We start from the raw sequence: 21,115 nt of genomic DNA, 5'->3' as shown, positions 1-21,115 counted from the left end.
TCTTTCATATTTTGAATTTCTTCTTTAGGATTAGAGAAGAGGCTTGACAATTGGCATGTGTGACAGTGCAGCTTGTGGTTGATAATCATACACTTTAGTATTTTGGATTTGCTACGCTTTATCAGCATAGAAAATGAACTCGCTCAGAATTCTAAAGAGGAGAGGCATTTGGGGGAAAAAAAAAGTTACTTTTTTCAGAAAAATAAGATAAACTATAAATTTCATCCTTGGCTTCCACTGGAGGATTCATCTTCTGGGGAACCTGTGGAAAGATCATACTGGATTATTTGGCCATAAGAGGTGATTCAAAGATTCTCAAAAGTTTTGGGGAGATAAAGTAGTTTAGAACCAGAGCTGATTTCTGATAAGGATGTGTTAAAAGTGATAGAAGTATGTGGTCCTTTACAAAAGGTATTAAGGGTACTCAAATATCGTATAGTCAGAGCGCATGTTAGCATCTACAATATGTAGCCGTGTATTTGCATCAACTGTTGCATGAAAAGTCGCTGTGAATTGCCTGACTTTCATAGTGTCGAGTTGTTCAGTGGTATCTTCATGCTCTCTGAAGTGTTGAATGTAGCAAACCTACAAACCTCCAATAATCAGGAAGTGCCAGTACAACTTCAGCAACTGCTCTTTGACCTGGCAATGGCTGTTGGGAGGCCAATGTATGCATTCCTATTCTGTTTCCAAATGTAATGGTGTATTTTAAAGTCAGAAAGGAGAGGCTGGAAAAGAAGTATTCATTTAGCACCAGCAGTGTTGAGTTGCTTAGTTGTGAAGTTCTGATTACAAATGCATGTGATCAAAGGGTGGGGCAATGTATTCCACTGCCTAAGAGTCACTTCTCCTTTCAATAGTATATTATAAATACTGCCAGTGATACATGTATGAGCTATTCTTAGCAGTATGTTGGCATATGAGTGATTTGCACTTAATGAGGTGTATAGGAAGGAGTAACGAAGTGTAAAGTTTGTCGTGTTCAAGGCTGAAAGGGAGGTAAAATGTAACTGGTATGTTGCCTTGGTAAAAACACCATTAAGAAGAAGGGCTTCCCTTGATGTTTCCCATCACCTGTCTGTTTCCCAATAGCTAAATTTTGATCTCTGAGCAACAGAGAGATCAGTCAAGTCAGCTCTCATCCAGCTATTCAAGTGTAAAAACCAAGCGTTTGAACTGGGATGATCTTCACAGTCAAGGATAATGACGGTGGTATGCCTTGGTCACTGCTTCTCTATTTGTCAGTTATTTAGGAGCTGGTCTCTGGTGAGGCAGAGGAGAAATCTAGGGAAGGAAGCATCTTTTTCTTCATGGCAGTTGTGGTATTCAGTTGCTAAATTTTTCAGTACAGCAGGTATGACAATTTTTCTGTAGAATGTGATACCTCTGCAGTTAAAGCTAAGGCTTGACCTTGATGTCAGATCATGCAGTGTCCTGGTGGAGAAGTGGTCACCTGTGGTGTTATCATCTTCAATCAAATTGGCCCTGATTTGTCTGTTAATGAAGCTGGAGATAGACTAAGCATGGATTAATGCAGTGCACCTTGGCTAAGAAAATTAAAGCTGCTTTTGTAAGAAAAAAGTGTTACAGATCACTGCAAGTCTTATACACGTGTTCTCCTAGCTCATGTATCTTTGTTTACAGAGAGCAAATCTTTCTACCCCAATGCCTGAGAAGGTATATGATGTCAGCAGACAAACTTATTCCCGTGTTAGTGGGAGAATATAGTATTAGTGGACATCACATGCTTTCTGCAGTCTGTAGGATCAAGCAGTGTTGGAACTGCTTAGCGTCACTGTGCAATGGCATTTACATTTTATTTAAATACTGTTAGTAACTCCCCAATGTGGGGAATTGAGTGGAAATTGAACTAAACATGTGTATTTAAAGGTGGTGATTGTTGTTGCAGGATAATTAAATGTAATGCAAGCTTGTACCATTTCATTTTTTTCCAGTAGTCAAGATGTGTTCTATATTAGTAACCTAATTACTTACAGGGAGGAATTAGCGCAGTCTCTTAGAGTAAATGAGGTAAAAGCTGATCAGCTTGGTATTGTCTTGTTTGTTGGGCTGGGTAAATGACTTATGAGCCCCGTAGTGTTCGGGTTTTGACCAATGGAATAGTTTGTTTCACGTCTTGAATTGTTTAAGAGCTATAAACAGCACTAAAAATCTGTTTGAAACAAAGTCCTTACCAGCTGAGTGGTCTTTTCCTCCTGAACTATCACCTTGATTCTTGTGGGTTTTAAAAAGGTTGTGTGTGCTGAGATCATCTCTCAAGGCTTTTATTGTCACCAATCCTGTCCTGACAAAGCAGGTTGCTTCAAGCCGTTATGACGACTACTAACTAGGATGCTGAAGAGGCCAATTACTTGGCTTCAGTGGAAAGAGGAGGAAAGTGGCAATCTGATGTTTCTAGAGAGTTTGATAAACACTTCTTACCTTTTAGCTTTCTTAAATTTCTTCTTTGGCCTATCAAGCAAGGTGAAAAGATTAAGGACTGAAAGTGTATCCCAAAGAAAGCTAGGAACACAAAAAGTAAATGGCATTTGTCCTTCCTCCCAAACGAAAAAATCCTGAGGATGGTTTTAAGATAACAGAATAGGTGAAAGCTATTTGAGACTGGTTATTTTGACATATTTTGTAGGTTACTACTTTCTTTAAGTTTTTGTCAATTTTCAATTAAGGAGAGGTCAAAATGAAGTGCAACTGAGAGCTCTTTCTTCTTGGCTGAAAAAGTGAACTCTGCATCTGGTTATATGATGTTCTGAAGTGGCAGTTATTCTGGCTTATTGCTTATGAAGAAATCTGGTGTTTACACTTTCTACTTTGATATCAATGTCTTGTTTAGAGTAGTAACCCTATTGCTGTTAGGGAGTAGTCATTTGATCCATATTGAATGCTCATGATATATTGCTTTTCCTTAGCTCTTTCCCGTTCCTTGTGGACTTGTATTTTTGCCACTGCTGTTTTTGACAGCTTTTCTGGTTTTCATTTTCTTGCGCTCTGTAATTCTGCAGACCTTCAAACATGAGTCTTTCTGAGAGCTGAGTCTAAATAGGCAAGACAGACAATATTGACAAGGAAACAAAGGGTTCTCTGTTGAATCACAGCATTCCTACGCTCTGATAAGTCATATGACCTTTTGCTTTCTCTTTCCCATTGACTTGTTGCCTTGTGTCTTAAGGTTGGATTGGCCTGTAAAACCATAGCTATATTTAGCATTTCATTCTGCAGTGCTGTCTATGTTATTTAGATCTTCTGATGCTTGTATTCTCTTACCTGCCTCTACAGCTTTGATACATTCAATGTTACGCCTTTTATTTCTGTGGAAAATTGCAAGAACAAAATTAAACGGGAATATTGCTTTTTTTATGGGACATAATGACTAGTATCTAGTAGTATGGGAAGCAGGGTAGTTCAGTGTCAGGAGCTCGAGAAATAATTTTTAGCATGTGTGTGGTGGGATGCTGTCTGTGAAGAGTAACAAAATTGGGACTCCTAGTTTCTGTAGAACTGGTGAGAAAGGTTTCTTTAAACATAGCGTCTATTTGCAGTTCTTTGTGTAGTGTGAGTGACAGCCAGAAAGCCAACAAAATGCTAAATGTATCAGGAAAGGCATAAAGATGACAGAAAACATAATATTGCAGCTGTGCAGAAATCTTGCTGTCTTCACTCTGGTGTATGGCTTTTCTGGCTACTCTGGCTTTTGCATTTAAGGAGCTACATAGCAGAAGTAAAAGGTAGAAGAGAGCAGTAAAAGCATTCAAGGGATGGAGCCTTACAAGAGGAGACTACAAAGATGGGAAATCTTCAGTTTGAAGAGAAGGAGGCTGGAAGGGGAATGTGATGAAGATTTTAGAAAACAAGCATAGAGCCTGTGAATCTTCCAAATACAGCATGCCATTGATCAAAACTCTAAGTCTGAAGCAGATACAAGAAGCTGGTACTGAACGTGCTGGGTAGTGAGTGGCTTTTATTGCTAGAGGAGTATTGGGAAGCAACTGGTATCGGCATGTTTAAAAAGGGGTTATACAGATTCCTGGAGAGCAGGTCCACTGATGGATATGTTTAATGGTTCACAATTGAATAGGCAGGAGTGTAGCATGATGTCCTTAATCAACAATTGTGGATGGACAAGTTGTCCCTTAACAGCATGCGTGGTTGCTTCTGTCAGACACGGAGTTGGTCTGACCAGTAGGGCTTTTCTTAGAGTATCCTAAACAGCCAGAAACCCAGCTTTATACCTTATAGACCAAGTTTCAGTAAAAAATATGGCAGATTATCCCAAACAGATACTGTACTGCACTGGGCTACAAGTGTGTAACAAGCTGGGGTTTGGGGTTTTGTTTACTTTTAAGTAAAGGGGGAAATAAAAGAACTGGGAAATCACAGCAAGGGAGAATCAGAATGACTAAAGATCCCAGTCTGTCTAGTAAGGCATTCGAGGTTTCCACTGTGAACTCCTGTCTACCAAAATGTTGTATTTTGGTCTTATTTGGGATTCTGTGCTGATTGCTCAGTTTTGATCAATGGACAATATGCAAAGCTAGGTTATTAATGCATTTTCACAATGCTGATCTTGGACTTTATATTATGTACTTGTTTGTAAAAGCAAAAAATCTTATAAGCCGAAAAAACACTGTTAAACGTGTGTGGGAAGGGTCAGTATGCAGAAGTGAGCAGTTAGGCCTAATTATTATGTGCATGCTCTTTTTGAAGCTTCGAATGTGCTTTATGGCTGATCAGTGGCAATTCTTAATTTATAAACACTATATGAATTGAAGTTTTTTGTGTGTTTAATCGTAACAAAGTACTAGGGCGATAACTTCACCATACAAATTTCAAGAATTGTATTTAACTGATTGTATACAATATGAAAAAAAATAATAATGATTAACAACTTGAGTTGCAAACTGGCATCTGTATACTTCTTCCCCGTGGCCACTTTTAGACTTATGTTGGTGAGAACTTTGTACAGTTCTCCTTCTGTCAATATTTTTGAAGTCTTTTCTGTACAAATATTTAATGAATGCAGCTGCATACCTAAGTGACTGAGTAGTAAGTGTAGACTAGTTTTTTGTTCCCTCTTAAGTGCACACTTGTCAAATCTTAGAAGGTTATTTAACACTGTTCTTTTGGTATTATGTGCGTTAGAGCTGTTTATAACTTCTGTAGTTAGGACTTAATGCAATAATTAAAATTCCATGCAAGACTTCAGTACTTGATTTCTTAAAGCTAATTTGAAGTTCAATATTTAGCTTCTGAAGTACATAATATGACTAATCAGTGCCGGTTCAACTTAATAACTAATTGCTTAACAGTTTACATGTTACTTTTCCTCACTTTTTGGTATTTATTTTCTTGAATGACTTTGTGACAAGTGGCACATCTGATTCTAGTTACTTTACAAGCAATTTAGCTTACAGCTATAGCTCTGGGAAATCTTGCCATATTTGGTGGTTTGTCTTTTTTCTTCTTTTACCTTGTCATGTTCAGCTCCTCTGCTGTATTTCGGCCCTTGCAGAAACGGCAAAAGTGCTTGCCGCCTCAGTTGTTGAAGCTCATAGTGTAATGTCTGAGGGAGAGGACCCAAACAAAGATGCCAGTCTTAGTACTGAAGTGGCTGAGGTGTCAGCACGCATTCCCTTCTGCCAGCTCTGCTTTTGGGATCAGTGACTTCTGACAGGAGCAGAGTCTACAGCTGAGGATAGTAACTTAATCTGCTACAACAAGATTTGCTAGAGCTTGTCTATCAACATCTTTAAGCTTGCTGTTCCTTCAGCTCAGCCTATTATGCAGCATTATTTTCTTCTTTATTTGAAAAAAAAATAATAATTCGCATTATTTTATGATTCTTTGCAACAAGTTCCACATCTAACTTCAAACCTGTACTTTGAGAAACCGATAAACAATCGAGCATTTTACTGCTGACCATTGCACAATTCCAGATATTAAGGATTAGTATATCATAATATTACTGTATATCATAAAACTGTAAGAATACAGTAATATTATATTTCTGAAAAATTTTATTCAGAAGGTAAAATTTCTACTGGCTTTGTTTTCCATATATGTAGTGTACCATCATCCAGAAATGCATTGCATTAGTTATCTATATACGACCCCTGTGTGTGCAGAACCAAAAGCAAAATAGAGACATCAGTTTAAAAACGAACAAAAAACTTATAACTGAAAGTAAGGCTCTGAAATATTATGTATGGATACTATTTGAATGGATGCTTAAAGTGTAGAGGAACAAGAACAATGCAGAAACATGTTCATGTGTTTAGTTGGTTAAAGCTTAGTTTACTAATAAATACCCTTTATTTGTATTCAAAATTCCAGAACTGGTCTTCAAAGAATGTAAGTGCATACTTAAAATGATTAGAGTTGAGTTAAAATGATTACAAGGTATTCATAAATCTCACTGATTGACCTCACCTAATAGATTCGGATTTCAGTACTTAAATTGTTAATGTTTTCTTCTGAAACTCAGCATGTTTTTAAACTCTTGAATGTCTACTGGAAATGATTATATCTTTTTAATGATGTAGAATTTTATAAATGTAGAATCAAGAACAGAAAGGTTATGAATGATTATATTCAGTTATATGCTCTAGAGAAATCTGAGTAAATGTTTCTCTCTTCTAATGCAAAATGTCAGCTGGTTTCAGGTTGAAAATACATCCCAAGTAGATAAGTATATTACAACTGACTGATCAGTTGGAAAAGTGAATGTGAATCTTTAGTTTCAAGCTCAAAACTTCTGAAAGTAGTAAATGAAATCTGGCCATCTGTATCCCAAGCTGTGAGATACCTGAACATTCCTAGTTTTGATTTATTATGCTCTCTCTGGAGAAAAAAAAAAATGTTGCTACTGCAGGTGTTGTAGGCTTTGTAGTAGTGGAGCAAAACTTCAGTCTGCTTGCATTGCTGAGAGGATTTGCAGTCTCTGGGAACCAGAGGAATACAATTCCTCCCAAACTCTTTCTTTAAACCAAGTGGAATAAAGCCATTTTATTTAACAGAATGTCCCTATTGAACAGATATGTCAGAAGGACTAAATGGTTGATTTGATCCCCAAAGTTGCAAATTTCTGCAGCTTTAAAAGCAAAGACCATAGACATGACTTGGAAAACTTGAAGGCATTATTGTAGTTGTTGGGGTTCCTGGGTGATTTGTCTGTTTCCACTGAGAATCACTAATGGCTGCTGTTTTGGATCATTTTCAAATGGATTTAAGGTATGACTTGACCTAAATTGCATTGTAGCAATTCAATATCAAGTGGCAAAGCAAAACTATGGACAACAGGTAATCTATATCCAAAAATTAATTGGCTCTTAAGTTGCTGATGGTAAGAAGCAATGATAAAATTTAGAAGCTCTGTCGAAACTCGGAGAAAATCAGATATACTTGCTGCAATTTGCCTGACTAACATGGTTGATTTGGCACTAAAGGTTAAACCCAGTGACCAGACTTGCCAGTTGATTGCTCTGAGTAATTGGCATGTGAACAGTGTTGCAGCTTTTGTTCAGGAGGCCAGCATTTTTCTGACACTATTTGAAAGAGTGGCTGATGTTTTATGTGCTCAGGTTCCAAGTAAAATGCTAGAGTCTCTGTGATGTTCTGGGATTGTTCAAGAAAGTATCTGCAGGTTTTTTTTAAGTTGGGGGGCTGTTTTTTCTTCTAAAGAAAAAATCTCAGTAATCAAATACTTCATTAGGGCAAGAATTTCTCGGTGTAAAATTAGAAAGCATAATCTTGGAACCTTGCTTTTTTTTCCTTCTGTCATCGCATAGAATGTACGTAACAAGTGCTCAGAGGGGTGGTGGAAAAGAAAATGATGTGCAGAGCAGCTAAAGGAGAACCTCTGTCTGTGAGGCATGAGAACAGTCATCAGAGGAGCTGCGTTCAAGTAAGGTGTCAGCACTGTTCGGAGTACCTGCTGGGCTAACCTGTCAGGCTGACTAGAAGATGAATACTGCATCATATCTCCACTACTCTTGATTTCTAGGTTCAGTTGAACTTTAAAGCGCAAAGACTTGCATTTCCAAAATTTATTTTATGGGCTTAAAGGTGACATTTCAATTCTGAGACAAAATTCTGCATTAGTAGTATTTTTAGTCTGCCCAGCTTTACCTGAAAGACCATATTAGATGGCTTCACAGTTACACAGTATGGTGTCTACAGGAACAACAGTTGCGTATGCTAGTGAGTGGAAGAATTTCAGGCAGGTGTCTGGACAATAGCCTGCAACCTGGACAGGACCCTGCAGAACCCTCTGGTATGCACTGGAGTTGGAGAGAGCATCCTGTTGTAAGAGCACTGTTATTTCTCTTTACTTGTGATAAAAATGCAGGTGTCTGAGGTAAGAAGTCATCAAGAACATGGAGAGCCTGGTTGGCACAGAACAGAGAGAAGTTATATTCAGCATGGTTTATTATTTTCAGGTCACTGCCAGTTGTGCTGGAGCCAAGCACTTCAGTGTCACTTGCTTTTTATTTTTTGCCTCTTTCCTGTCCTCTGACATCGTATCTGCAGGCTTTGCCATTATGCAAAGTATCCCCATCCATTCCTGCTTATTGGGAATGTTGACTGTACAATGCTTTTATTGCAGATTTACAATGTATTTTGTTGCAGCCATTATACTGAGGTGGTACTTTGAAAACTATGTTAGAAAACTTTTGTTAATTGACTTGCAGTCACGTCAGACCTCTTGATTACACTCACCCGTTTCTCTGGTGGTTCTTTTTATTTATTAGTTGAAAAAATTTGTTGAGATAATCTGAGGTCCTGACACTTCTCCTTGAGCTGGGAAATGAAGAGAGTCAGCAGCATCTCCATAACAGTTGTGTTTAGATACTGTAGCTGTATGATGGGTTGACTAAATTTCCTTGTATTTAGATCTATTCTAAATCCATTCTCCATTTTTTGCAAATATTTGAATCCTTTTATACATTGTACTCAGTGTAAAATCTTGAAGTCATGTCTCCAGTAAGCAAACCATTTTTTATTCTAACTCTTCTTGAATAGCCCGTTGTTCTTTAAATTAAAAGTGGATGGTTTAACTTCTGCAGGCTGTTCCTTATCTGTACATACCTTTCGTGTACTTCCTTACTTTGTTTCATGTGCAAACAGAATCACACAATCACAGACTGGCTGAGGTTGGAAGGGGCCTCTGGAGGTCATCTGGTCCAACCCCCTGCTCAAGCACCTTGGTGTGTCCTGACTAATTTACAGTACTGATCTTCAGACGCTTTTGGCTCTTTTAAAGAAAATGAGCAAAAACTGTTCCAGGTGAAGTTGTGCCTTGTTTTGTTTGCATAAAGAAAGCTGAAACTTCCCATCTTCTGTAAATTAAGTTTGCTATCCTAGTAGAGAGTAGTCTGATCTCCTTTTTAATAGAAAGGATCTAGTATTTTCCTCATAATGTTATGTAAAACACCTGGAAAAATACCTCTTATTATAAATATAAATTACAAATGTAATAACACTAATAAAACTACAAAATAAAAGTAAAATAAAAACTGTAAATACAAATAACACTAATAACACTAATTTAAAATAAATGTCAAGAAAATACTGCTAAAACAGTAGCATTATTTGCATCAGATGACATTAGTGGATTGCATTCTAATACATTTATGACTCTCATATTTGCCAGAGCACAAAAGCTCTGATGTGTAAGTGGGACACTAAATTTCTAATCCTAGTCTTAATTCCACAATTTCATGGTTAGGACCTGGATGAATTTTCTCAACTGAAATCTCTTCTGCTAACCAGGCTGTTTTTTAGGGCAACTGCAATGGGACCTGAGTAGACTGGTGTGCTGTTCTTACAATTGTGACACTTCACAGTGATATTAGAAATTTCATCTGCAAACTTGGTTGCTTTTTTCTGTTGCTTACAAGGTAGATGCATCAAACTAGATTGTTTTCAATTTCCACTTATATTTTCAGTTTTTCATCATTTCTTTTACCTGAATAGAGACAATACTCTTTTCTTTCTATATCTCTGTCATACAGAGGATACAGAATTTTTCCTCTACCAGTGGATCACAGCTCTTATTATTTACTGTTACCATTTGGCTGACCTCTTTGATCTGAAAAACTGTCTAATGACAGCGGCAGCTTCCTGAGGGGCATATAGAAATGATGATACTGGCACTGAGCCATGCAACCACTTAGTGATCTTGCCGTCTCAGTTTTGGCATCTTAGCCTTGTTCATTGACAGTGGATTCTGCTTTTAATACAGGCAGGAAATTTCAGGTAATTGAGCTTTGTTATTCTTGTGATTATTGCTTCAATGAAAAATTACTCAAGTTTCTCCAGTTGGGAGCTTCTTTCCATATCATGCAGGTCTAGACTCTTCCCTTTTTCCTCCCCTGAATTTTCATTTCTTTGGATTTTCTCATAGAAAAACAAGATCCATTCCATCCAGCATTCATACTGTGAGTAACTTCTAGCAGTGGTCTGTGGAAGCACCAAGTGAAGTCTTGACATATGGTTTTGCAACAGGGCAAGAATGCCAGGGTTTGGGGCAAAAGTGCTGACAGTTTTTCAAGTTGTCCTGTCTGCATCATTGTTCCAGACATAATGGTGAATGCCAATATTTGCAGCATATTTTAGTAAATTATTTTGTACGGGGTAGCTTCGTAATTGTAATACTGTTTTCCTGAATGCTTCAGTGTCACGAGTGTCATTAATGCAGTGAGTACACGAGACTGGTATTAGATTACTGATTTTTCTTTGCCTTTAGTGGAAATCATCTATCTATGTGGTCTCTGCATGAGAGGGCAGCATACCGGATCATCACAAATGCCTTGAGTGTTGTGGTGTTTTTTTATTCAGAGGATTAGTATAAAACTAAAACTTTAAAACCTGTTAAACACTAATTTACTGAAGGCTTTATTCTTTAACCCAAAGCAGAACTGCCAAATATGCAGCTTACATTCTTAGATAAGCTTAGCTATGGGAAATTTGGCTCTAAGGTATTGATTTAAATAGCACTTTATATTCAGTTGGATGGCATCAGTGTGTTCTTATGAAGCTCAAACTTCCAAAGCAGTCAATACTATGAAACTAAAACTAAATAGCAATTAGTGAAGTTACTGCTGCCTAAAGTGGCTATAGATGACAGTTTTATGTTTGTCAGCAGGATTATTTTGGGACACTGAGTTCTTACTGTCTGATTCAGAAGTATCTGATGACTGAGTTTAAAATATTGGAGCAATAGAATGTGTGTTTTTGTTTGTTTTAAGAGATTTATCAGCTATGTTGGTGTAATGCATATAACCGTGCTTGCATCACTGGTATGTAGAGCTTGTACAAACTTAATCTTTAAGTATTTAAGGGTTTAGGTGTGTGATTGATTCTTCTAAGCATTGCTCAATAACTTCTTTGAATGTGTTCTTATTGTTCAGTGCCCTTTTGTATAATACCCGTATGATTTACTTCATTGAGTGGCAAAATGCAAGGATGCCCTGTATTAGTTGAAGCTGTTCCTCTTCTCTTCCGTTTTCCCGTTATGAAATGTCTGAATTGCTGATATCTGACATCCACACTGAGAGGAAAAATTTATCTGTTATGGAAAAATTTTATTATCTTGCATCCACTAAATTTTGATTTAACTTAGTTTTTATGCACATTTACTTCAGGTAGAGGTGATGTTCAAATATCTTACTAGTTTTCTACTCCTATGTTGAGAAATTTGTTTCAGGTATTATAACAGTAAAAAATGTGCGTGAAAGGTAAGGTGGGGCAAATCAGTGAATTTTGAACTTCTTCAGAAAACTTTGAAGACTGACTGGCTGTTCCTGAATTTTGATTTCCATCTTCTCATGCTGTTAAAATTTACTTTGCTGGGTGATAGTTATTGAAGTGGAAATCAGCATGTAATAAAAGTTTATGGAGCTAGTTTTAATTGTCAGACACTAAAATGTATCAAAGTTCTAATGATTCGGCAAACTCTATACTTTTCTTTTTGAATGAATAGTTGTGCACTAGTTAATATAAGCAAGTGTAAAATACAGATTAGCATATCTTTCACTGTTTATCCACTTTACTGGTGCACACGGATGTACTGGATAGAGGCCACCAAGATGATGAAGGACAAGAGCACCTAGTCTGTGAGGAAAGGCTGAGAGAGCTGGGACCATTTAGCCTGACAAAGAGGAGGCTCAAGGGGGGTTCTTATCAATTCTTATCAATAAATACCTGAGGGAAGGATGCAAAGAAGACTGAGCCAGGCTCTCTTCGGTGGTGTTCAGTGCCAGGAAGAGTCCGTGGGCACAAACTGGGACAGAGGAGTTTCGGTCTGAACATCAGGAAGCACTTCCATGTTGTGTGGGTGATGGAGCACTGACACAAGGTGCCCAGAGGTTGTGGAGTCACCCTGCTTGGAGATCTTCAAAAGCCACCTGGACATGGTCCTTGGCAACCTGCTCTAGTTGTCCCAGCGTGAGCAGGGGATGGAACCGGCTGACCTCCAGAGGTCCCTTCCAAACTCAGTCATTCTGTGAAACTTCTCAAGACGATTGAGAATTTTGTGTGTTAGAAGCACAAGTTAGTAGTGTTTTCCCCTGACTTGTATAGTGAAGTTTAATACCCTAGTTCAAGAGATCAAGCGATGACATGGCTTTCTAGGCAGGATTATTGTACCTCTACATGTGAAATAAGTTTGCCTCTCTTCACACAGAAGGAAGTCTTGCATTCCTGTGACTTCTTCAGTTTTCTAATGTTTAATAATGTCTACATTAACAAATTTTCAGAAACTGAATTTATTTTTTTTAATTTAGCAAAAAAGTTGAACTGTGACAGAGCTCTGCAGCCTCAGTGCTTATTATGTTTGTGTGTTCAATTTGCAGAAGTGTGTGTGTTCCCATCAGGGTTTTATTTTAATTTGTGTAATTGATTGCTAAAATTAGGCCCAAGAGTCCACTTACATTTAACAGGAGAGAGAAAAACTGTTTTTAAAAGGTATAAAAGGCCTCAATTGTTATGTTTTTATAGCCTTTGTGTAGCTTTCTTGTGCATTTTTATTATGAAGTCTAGCAATGTAGGTTATTTACAAAGGATCTCTTTTCACACCTTGTGGTGAAATCTCACACTTTTTGTAAAGTGTTTTTCTACAAGTCTTCCTTAAGATCTATGAATGTACAGAGATGTTCACTTTTCAGTAAGACCTTCTTTAACAATCCTTTCAAGACATGGGTGTTCAATTTACCATTTTTGTTTGGGAGTAAACATGCTTCAAGATAAATACATGTTTTTCAGTCCTTTACACCTACTGTGTTTGGAAATTTGTCTAAGGTTATGCCATTTAAGAGAGACTAACATTCTTTCACCATCCTTTTTACATCAGAAAGAAATGCCAGTGGTTGTAGGTGTGTGGTCTTTCGGGGTTGTTTTTTTTGTCATTTTGTTTCTTTAGTAGAATGAAAAACACTTTCAAAATCAGCTGTTGATGAGATTAGGGGGGATGTGGATGAATTCACAGAACGTGATTCTGTGAGATGAGGTTCATTAGACTTGGCTCCCTGGTGCCAGAGGCGGGGTTTCTGCTGGTCCATATCCTCACCTCCCTGGTGTCAGCCGCTTGTTCCTGCCACTTTGCTGTCGCCTTTCAGGTCACTGTGAGCAGTTTTAGTTTAGCATGATGCTTCAACCAAAAACTAAACAGGAAAAAAAAAAATACCTTGTAAGGTTCTTCAGTATTGGTGAATTAAGGTGACTTGCAGAGGAGTTTGACAAGCTTCAAAGCTATCAAAGGGTGTTGGCTGTACAACCCAAAAGAGGTGAGGGTAAGGAAGCAATCAAGAGAGAGGATTATGGGACAGCAGTCTTTGGCAGCAGCAAACTCAGCTTAGCGGGCCAAGGAACCATGCTGACAGTCAGTTTTTCTTTTCGTGGTACTTGTCATAAATTCATTAACTGTGAGATCTGTGTTTGGAGGGATCCAAAATTAGGGCACGCTTGAAAGCCTAGTCAGGTTTGTTCTGTGCTAGCAGTTGGGAAGTTAAAGCTGTACACAAACATATTCATGTAACTTCCTTAAAGAAATTACAGAAATAGTCTGTAAATGTTCAGTAACGTGACTGACATAGGGCAAAGAAACAACAAAACTTTGCAACTTCTGAATGGTTGTTTCCGTCTGCAAAATTCTGAGTTCTGACTTTGCTACTTGTCTTCTCAGGAGGGAGAAACATTCCAGCAGATTTCATGGATACAAATTCACATGAACGTAATCCTTCTATGCAAACTGCAATTGTGACCACATTTCTTTGGGGATATATTTGCCATAGCTACCTAAGGCATTTATCCTGTTAGGGCATGGTTTCTTTTTTTTCTGTAAGGGCTTTTTGTCTAACTGTTCATCTCAGCATAATAATAATATTGAAATTTTGTCATAGTAAAACTGACATCCACTGCGTGGCTGGTACGCTTACAGTGTCCTCCAGGAAAAGCAAGTACAGATGGTGTTAGAGAAGACCTTAGGGGACTGTGGTCATGAAGTGAAAGTCCTTCAGAAGAAAACTTCCAAAATTCATGCAGCAAATTGTTTGAGACTTGCTCAGTGTAACTGTCACCATAGTCTCAGATGAATTTAGGAATGAAAAATTTGTGACATCAGAGACCTGAGTGTCTAAAATAGCTTATATGACTTTCTAAAACAACTAGAGAAGAGCTCAAATGAGATCTGGTTTGTTCTGGGGGTGTGGTGAATAAGTAACTGTGATGTCTATAAAGTGCAAAGATCATCAACTGTAGTTTTTGTGTCTTCTGTATTTCAGAATTTCAATATTTAGAAGTTTCAACTCATTTTTGTGGACAGAAAAAAATGTCAGAAGATCTTTATTCCCCGCCCCTGATAACTACAAATAACATAGTGATGGAATTAACCGGGTTAAAGCATTAAGGACAGTAATTCAACAGGAAAAAAAAGAAATCACTTTGCTCTTACCCATTCACCTGATATTGGGGGTGGGGATGGGTGTTGAAGAGAGCTTAAGGAGGAAGGCTAGCACATGTCTTTGCATAACGTTGGGAGATCTTGCAAAGCTTGATAACGTGAAGTTGAAAGACAGTCTTGGTCCCTATATCTAGCCATTTTGAAGGCTGTTCAATTAGCTAACGTTTCAGAATTTGGGGATGAAAACCTGTGAGGAATGTCTGTCTTCCCCTTTTCTCTATATGATGTTTCTAAACATGTTTGTCAGATTCACCAGGTATTAGAATAATAAAACAGAAGTAAGGAAGAATTTTTTCCTTCTCTAGAGTATGGTAAGTAATAGCTTTAGAGCAACTTGCTGTGGATAATTAAAATAATGCCATTTTGTATTATATGTTGGATGAAAAGTAAAATCATGGAACATTGTCTTGAATTTAATCTGGAATTAGTATAGTTTGGGTTCCATTTCATCTCTGAAGTGGAAGTATCATTTGCATATTAGTACTCATGAGCATTTACCATGAATGCTGTTTTACATAGTGAAGCAGTGAAAAGCATTGGCATTAAAAATAAAATGCTTAAAAAACATGGGGATTAAAGTGAGACCAGGACCTGAGTCCAAGCCAAAAAAGGTACAATTTAAAGGGGATGGGGTGGGGGGTGTGTGTGGAATCTTTTTAGAGAATAAAAATAGCAGCAGTATTTTTAATTCACAGAGAATTAAAGTTTAAGACAAGGGCAGGCATGTTTACTTTTAAGACAATGAAGTCTGAAGCCTTAACTGTCTGTGAATAGGTGATAAGAAATGACTGTCTTGTTATCATGCTTCTGGCTGTCCTGTGAGATCTGTTAACATCCCTTGGAATTCTAGGAATTTCTTTACTCTTCATTTGTTATGCTTTTAGGTTCCTAAACATTTGGAATGAATGTTCAATTAAGATAAATCTTTTTTTTTCACTGTTTATCTTCTTTTCATTGCAGCCCATAGACATGAGTGTTGTCCACTTTCATCTTTATATAAAATTGCAGAGTGGGGTAGACAAATGGTGTAAAAGACTTGATTAGAGTATTCAAATATGTGCATAGTTGTAGCTTATTAATCTAAGCTGTAGTGGGATGCTGGAGTAGTAGATCTATGTACTGTTTTGGGGGTAAGTGGATGTCAGACTATTTAATAAGCTGTAACTTTGATTGTTTCTGAGGGCTACTTTTTGAAACTGAATGTGTTTCTTTTTTCACATTTGTTAATTGGCGCAGAGACTGCCCTCTGCTGTACTCTTCAGCTAAAGGAGCGTTTAGGTCTTGTAAGCACTAAGGGTAGCTGCTGGTTAAGTGAGCAAAAAGTGTTAAACTATGTTAGAGCTTTATTAATGATATAGGATAGCAAAACAAAAGCAAAGGTCAAATAGGATATTTCTGAATTTAAAAATATCCTTAAGTGACCATGGCAGAGGTCCGTATCTAGTGAATTCAGGAAATAAGATTCCTGAAGCCTACTCCGATTTCTTTCTGCTGTCATACCCTCCCCTAATACATCTGTATTAGTATACATCCCAACTGAAACATTATTCCTCCAAATGTCTATTTTTCATTTGGTCTAAAAAGCAGAAATTAAACAATGCTGATGTGCATTGCAAATGCTAGTGTATATTTAAGTCAAAGGGAATCGTGTGACAGGTAAGGTGTTCGTTAGTGTTATCAACAACTGTTTTTTATTTCAGTCAACTTTGGAAGCACTTTAATTTTTTGTAACTGAGACCAAAGCATTTATACCACAGTAAAAAGTCTAATTTGTTAAGACTAAACCCTCTTGGGTGGTGGTTCTGCTTAACCTGTGCTATCACTTTTAACAGATCGAAGTGTCTCGCTATTGAGATTCTAATCGAGGAAAATTGTTGCTAATAGAGCATGCAACGTGTGTTTTTCACTGAGACATCAGTATGAATTTAAATAAGATTTGTTCTCCCTCTTCATTTCATTTCATTCTCCCTCTTCATTCATTTCATATCTTCATAATTTGTATGAATTCTGTATTGCTTCTTTTATGAAAATTGGCCTGTTCAATTTCTTAAAATTTAGATCATGCTTATTCTGAGGGGCTTTGATTTCTTTAGACCTAGCAGAGCTAAAATATATTATTAAAATTAATCTATGTGGTGCATCTTGCATCTCTCTTCACTTGATTTCACTCACCTGAGTCGCTAAGGCTTGTGAGCATTTTCTGATGGTCGACAGGAACAGAACAGACAGCTGAAGTGCTGTTCTTCAGAGGTTTTTACTGGTGTCGGTACTGCTGTGTACTGAGAGGTTTTAGCCATCTGCTGACCAAGCTCGACGCGACTCACAAAAAGTGCTTTTTCACCTCTGGGTTCGAGTAATCCTCTCGATTCCAGCCAGAGCTGGGCGAGCAGCTGCCCCTGCCTCAAAATGGCAGGAGCAGAGGCCGAGCGCAGTGAGGAGCAGCACTGCAGAGCTCACGTAGGATGCGAGTCCTGCAGCTCTTTGCAGGAGCTGGGTAGGAGCAGACAAAGCTCTCGCCATGGGAACCAGCAGTCCTGCTCCGGAGAATGGCAGAGGAATGCCGAGCTGGTGGTGTGCATGAGGAGCTGCAGCTGCTGCCGGGGGGGCAAACATCACGGCCCTGTGCCGCGCTGACCGGCCGCTCTTGTGGCCGTTTGGCACTGAAGAGGGCTTCTTTGATTAATGGTAATAATCACAAATCTTGCATGTGATACCAAAATAATACAGTAATGTGCTCACGATTCCCCTTGTTTATATGGCAAGCAATTTATGTATACTGCTTATGAAACTGAATCTAAGCATCTTAAACTTCACCATTTTCTTCACGCTTTCATGTTGTGAGCTGACAGTCTGATTCCTCTTGTACAAATGTAACTAAGCAGTAACAATCAAAATTGCTTTCCTTTCGAGGGCTTAGCCCTTTTTGCTGTTGATCCACATACCTTGCACATTGAAGTGAGCGTGGAATGTTAAAACCTTTCGGCATGTCTGATAGCCCTTTGAAATACACGCGTTGAACTGAGTTACTCTGCTTGACGGGTTTTCTAATGAACCCTGGACTGAAGTGATTAGAAGTAAGAGTCAGCTGGATATTGAAGGAAACGTTTTCTTCCAATACCAAGACTACGGTACAACATCTACTTAGAGGAAATGATGTAAAATGTTGTAGACTTAAGAAAATAATCATAGCAGAAGTCAGTCTTGAATATATTGCAAAATTAGTGTAAGAATTTTTTTCATATCACAGAATTTTTGAAAATTAAGAAAAAACAATATCAAGCTTTCCTAGGGTTTGCAACTTTTACTTGCTTTTGAAACACATCAAGCTGCTTAAGTTTGTATCAGGTATTTCAGATACTATTAAGCTTCATATGAGATCTGCAAAGTATTTTCTACTATAAACTCCAATTTTGAATTCTTGTCAATTAGGTTATTTTATGCTTTACAAAATGATTTGTGCTGTTTTCCTTTATGTAATTGGGTTCCAAGACTCTTAATCATGAAGTACTGGTGAGGAAACAGATGGTGCTTGCGAGATGATGCATTGGAAGTTTCTGTAATTATTCATCTTAAGACCTGATGCAATGCTTATTGGTTAGAGTAATTTTTTTTCTGTTCCTGGTGTCTGCCTCAAGCTGATTCTTGTTTTTAACCTCAGCTATACCATGCCTTAATTTGAGGAATGAGCGAATGTTTTACCGGTGTCACGTTTTACATTTTAAATTCCTTAGGACTGCTGTAGAGAGAAACTTCAGAGTTAATCTGAAGATTTTTTCCTTGTGCTTATTTAATTTGTTGCAATTGGGTGGTAGCATTTTTCAAAATTGTTGGTGGTGAGGATTTGTGACATGTGAAGCGCTCCTCAGAAAGCAGAAAGAACAGTGGACTGAGATTTGGAGGGGGTCGCCCGTTACCACAATTCCTTTGATTAAAGGAAGTTATTCCAGCATTCCAGACATGCAGCATCCCTCTGCTTTTACCAACTAGATATTTTCAGGGGGTAGGGTTTGGGGGAGTTGGTTTGGTATTTTGGTAATGTTAAATCTTAGCTTGCCTGACAAGTGAGGTTTCGTATCTTTTGTATTACCTGGGTGTGATTACTTGGCCTGTACTGCTTATTGCTTGCTTAAGAGACATCCAATTTTCTGGGATATCAAAATTATTTTCTACTTAAAGTGCTCCTGAAACTCCTAATGTTTGATGTCTGTTTCCTGAATATGGATGTTAGTGTGACTGCAGTGGAACTCTAGCTTTCCCTAACTTTTGTTTCTTTCTTAACTGACTTAACTCAGATCTTATATACTGAAAGTGAGTAGCAGTTATTACAAGTCACTTATGTCTCAGTTAGTCTTTCAGGAATTTGTATGCCCTTGGCATCTTGCATAGAGTTTATGCTGAAAATGTAAGCAACATTACTAATGTTTGCCTAATACTAGTATTTGTCTATTACTAGTGTTTACCTTAGATTGTTTTTGTTTCTCTGGTCTTCAGTGTTCATTGCTATGCAAAAGGGGTTTAAATTTCTTAATCTATATATATACAGATGCATAAGTTTTGGTTGTGCCCTTTCTCTGATTTAACCTCAAAACCTACTCTTTTTTTATGTAGCTAATGATTTTAAATTTGATGGAGGAAATGTACCTAATCTCACCTTCAACATTTTTGATCAGTTTTTAAATATTGGCCAGTAACTTTATTTTGTGATGTGTAGATTCTTTAGTGTGACATTACTTAGCTTACACACTAAGTGTTATGATGGTATCTTTAAAGTTGCATTTTACTTCTTGCATATCCTTAGATAAAGTTTTGACTTCCTTGGTGCTGAGTAAATGAGTATTATTCATTCCCTCAAATTGTTTTGACACCTGTTAGTCATCGTGTGTGGACTGAGGAATGTAAGTTTTTTGTCAACTTGTCAGACTTGAAAATAGATGAATGTAACTTTCAAAGGGCTCAGTCTTCAGCCAAGTTGCAGCTAGTACTGTGTGCGTGCAATAGAATTTGAATTATCTTCCACTCACAGCTCTGCTCTTTGCAATTTCATGTTACTCAGGGAGACTTTGTTTTTGGAAATGGGCAGTTGTGTACAATGACATTGGCTTTGTCGAAAGGGAAATTGGGCATTCTGAGGGTCTTTTTACTAAATTCTTATCTTCCTCTCTCTGAATTTCAGAGACCCCATTTTGCCAGTGTTCTTCCTGAATACAAACTTTGACTCCATTTTTCAAAAAGCTGTTTGCTTAGAGAAAGTTCTGCAGGCGCTAGTTGACTGTGCAATACTTGCAGTACTAGCCTCAATACTGTATAGCTTTTGATGGGCTTTTCTTGGTGGTTGCTTGATTTTTGTTTATTTTGCATATCAGTGCAGGGTAGTTAAGCATCTTTAGAAGGCAAAAAAGATTTTTCACGACCTAGAAATGCTTTCAGATTTACTGGTTGAATATTTGAGAATGACTGGTTGTAGTGGTTAGGCAAGAAACAAGTGAAGAAAATTTTGCTGTTGCTGTATACTACTAATGAAAATAGAAAACTGTACATTCTTAGAATTGCAAGCTGGCAGAAACTTGTGTAGGAGTGTCTGTTGCTGCTCCTCCAAAGCTGTACTATTGCTATTTAATTTTCAACTTAATTACAACATAACCAGCCTTCCTGTCCTCCTCCAGACACAAACATTTGGTCTGACTTTTTCTTGCTTGTCTTGGTGCTTGCAGTGTTTTTGTGTAATACAACTTTGAGATGCTTTGTAGTATTTAGGTATGCATTGGAAAGGGTTGCCCGGGGTGGTGGTGGACTTACTGTCCCTGGGGATGTTTAAGGAAAGGTTGAACGTGGTGCTTAGGGACATGGTTTAGTGGGTGATATTGGTGGTAGGGGGATGGTTGGACTAGATGACCTTGGAGGTCTTTTCCAACCTTAATGATTGTATGATTTCTTTTGACTCAGTAAATAATAGATAGCAAAAGAAACCTGATAAAAAGGAATTTAAAAACTCAAGCACAATTGCTAGTTGTAACTCTGTACAACTATTTATTAATTTTATTACCTTCTAATTTGATATATTGAGATTGATATATCCATGTCTTTGTGACAGAGAAAGCAGAAAGAAAAAGGCCATGTGGTGCAAGACACAGCTATACGTTG

Source organism: Cygnus olor, chromosome 5 (assembly GCF_009769625.2).
Source record: "Cygnus olor isolate bCygOlo1 chromosome 5, bCygOlo1.pri.v2, whole genome shotgun sequence".
NCBI classification, from domain to species: Eukaryota; Metazoa; Chordata; class Aves; order Anseriformes; family Anatidae; genus Cygnus; species Cygnus olor.
Note: the sequence above shows the minus strand (reverse complement) of the source record.